Consider the following 2,706-nt stretch of genomic DNA (forward strand, 5'->3'; position numbering starts at 1 on the left):
TTTTTCAAACTGAGGAAAATCTTTTTATTCCTTGTTTCCTAAGAATCTTTTTTTAAGAATTATTCTATTTATTTGAAAGAAAGAATTACAGAGAGAAGTAGAGCTAGAGAGAGAGGGAGAGAAAGAGAGAGAGGTCTTTCATCTGCTGGTTCACTCCTCAAATGACTGCTATGACCAGAGCTGCACTGATCTGAAGCCAGGAGCTTCTTCCAGGTCTCCCACATGGGTGCAGGGGTCCAGGGACTTGGGCCATCTTCCACTGCTTTCCCAGGTGCATTAGCAGGGAGCTGGAACAGAAGTGGAACAGCCAAGACTCAAACCAGTTTCCATATGGGATGCTGGCTCTACAGGCAGAGGCTTTAGCTACAATACCACATTGCCAGCCCCTGTTCATTTTTGTTGTTGTTTAATCAAATGTTGACCTCATAGAATAAGTTGGAAATTATTCTTTTAGTATTTAACTTTCTAATGTTTGTGGTTGACTTCTGACAAACCTTGTTTAAGGACATCAAGAACATTTTTCTCTTTCACTTAAAGTACCCCCCATTTATTCTATTAATATTCATTTTCTTTTCCTTTTTTAAATGCAATTCTTCTCATAGATATGACGCAAAAATAGCAGGAAGTTTGAATTGCTGTGTTGGTAGCAAAGCCTACCTTTAGCATGAACCCTGATCAGCCAAAACTACATCACTTGAGGCCGGCACCGTGGCTCAATAGGCTAATCCTCCACCTAGTGGTGCGGGCACACCGGGTTCTAGTCCTGGTCGGGGCGCCCGATTCTTTCCCGCTTGCCCCTCTTCCAGGCTAGCTCTCTGCTGTGGCCCTGGAGTGCAGTGGAGGATGGCCCAAGTGCTTGGGCCCTGCACCCCATGGGAGACCAGGAGAAGCACCTGGCTCCTGCTTTCAGATCAGCGTGGTGCGCCGGCCGCAGCGCGCCAGCCGTGGCGGCCATTGGAGGGTAAACCAACGGCAAAAGGAAGACCTTTCTCTCTGTCTCTCTCTCTCTCACTGTCCACTCTGCCTGTCAAAAAAAAAAAAAAACTGCATCATTTGAAAATCAGTTTTGGGATGTAATCAGAAATGACTGCTAAGTTTTCTTTATGAAAGATATTTATTCAATCTTCAAATTAAACTTATAAAAATTCATCATTTTTGCATTTTTGAAAACAAAAGAAACATGCCTACATTCTCCAAAGGGAGTAAAATGGTATTTTCCTTCCTCCCCACACTCAGAAGGATAGTAAGGATTTTTTCTAATTTTTAAGCCAAGTTAGTTTCAAGAACATTTCAAAAAATTGTTTTGCTGACAATGTCTGAACAAAAAGCCTCTCCATTTATATCTCAAAAGTTTCAAGTAGTGTCAATAAACTGACTAGTACAAACAAATTGATATCCACTGTGTTTTTAAAGGCCTTTTGGACTGTGGTTAGTAGCAAGCAGGCTGCTGGTGTATCTTGGGAGAGGTCAAACGGCACTGGGGAAGGGGAAAAGGAGTTTGCGTTCCATTCCTGTGTGCATGCAACAAGCAGCAAAACAACAAAGTCACTCCAGTTAGCTTGTACTCAGCTGTGCTTTCTGCCAGCAGAAGATCCATTTAGTGCATTTTGAAGATTTGGAATATTTGAACCTAGGGAAGGATTCACATTTCCCTGCTGAGAACTCCCATTGACTAGGCTCCCATTACCTTTCAAAATACCAGTGCACTTCCAATTGTCTATATAATTAGCTATCCACAATCGTACACAGCCATCATCTCCTGAAGATGCTAGCACTGTTCCTATTATATTCCAGCTCACTCTCCAGACCTGAGAATTGTGATTATTAAACTGAGCTGCTATATGGATTTCAAATTTTGTTGGTCCACCAGATGAAGTAAGTTCTTTCCTCACAGGTTTTAGTGTAAAAATCCTCACATCTTTGGTTGCTATTGCTAGAATATGGAAAGATCTTCCCAAGTTTGGAGTAAATGCAATATCATGAACAGGATCAGTGACTGTCATAAGAGTTTCAGCTTTTGCATATTTCCTGGTATTTTCATTATATTCAAAAATCTGAACTGTGGCCATTGCATTTGGACTATTGTCATCACTCCCTACAGCTCTCCTGGGAGAGTGAGCACAAGAGCTTAAAGGGTTCCAAGAAATACAACTATGGCACATGCTTGCGCCAAGTCCCTGCCTCTATGAAAACATCCTTAAAAGTGTGAACTGATTGCTTAGTGACCCTCAGATTAATGTGTTCTTATGCCTGTTGCTCTAGAATTTATGATAATGACTCTTTCGCATGGGAAAAATTACTCCTATCCTGTAAGGCACTGACATAGTCACATACAGGTCTACAGGATACAGTTGAGATGGACAGCTCCACAACACATCAGGAGTCTATGGGTCAATGCGGATGGAGATGAGGGGACACTGCCTTCCTTCTCCACAGTGAGATACATCACAGGTGTCGAGAGAGACAGGCACTCAGGAGGAGCAGACCTGGTTAAGAGAGCATCCATGAGTTGCAGGCTTTCTTCCTAGCTTCCTACACAACTCACCTCCTAGTCTCACTTTTATGGCATGTGATGACACCTGAGCCATATCCCTGAACTACAAAACACCTGACTTAGAGGCTGTGAGTCTTTGAACATGTGGAGAGAAAAGACTGATATTGAGCATCTCAGAAGGTAGCAATCTCTTTGGAGTTTGTGCCCTGTTT

At 42.5% G+C, this 2,706-nt stretch overlaps 1 pseudogene; it reads right to left on the reverse strand.

The window, feature by feature from the left end:
• Window positions 1-1,415: 1,415 nt before the first annotated feature.
• LOC149125305 (nucleoporin SEH1 pseudogene) lies at window positions 1,416-2,162 on the reverse strand (annotated as a pseudogene).
• Window positions 2,163-2,706: the final 544 nt, after the last annotated feature.

Source organism: Oryctolagus cuniculus, chromosome 7 (assembly GCF_051225735.1).
Source record: "Oryctolagus cuniculus isolate XC-2025 breed Fujian yellow rabbit chromosome 7, ASM5122573v1, whole genome shotgun sequence".
Classification (NCBI taxonomy): Eukaryota; Metazoa; Chordata; class Mammalia; order Lagomorpha; family Leporidae; genus Oryctolagus; species Oryctolagus cuniculus.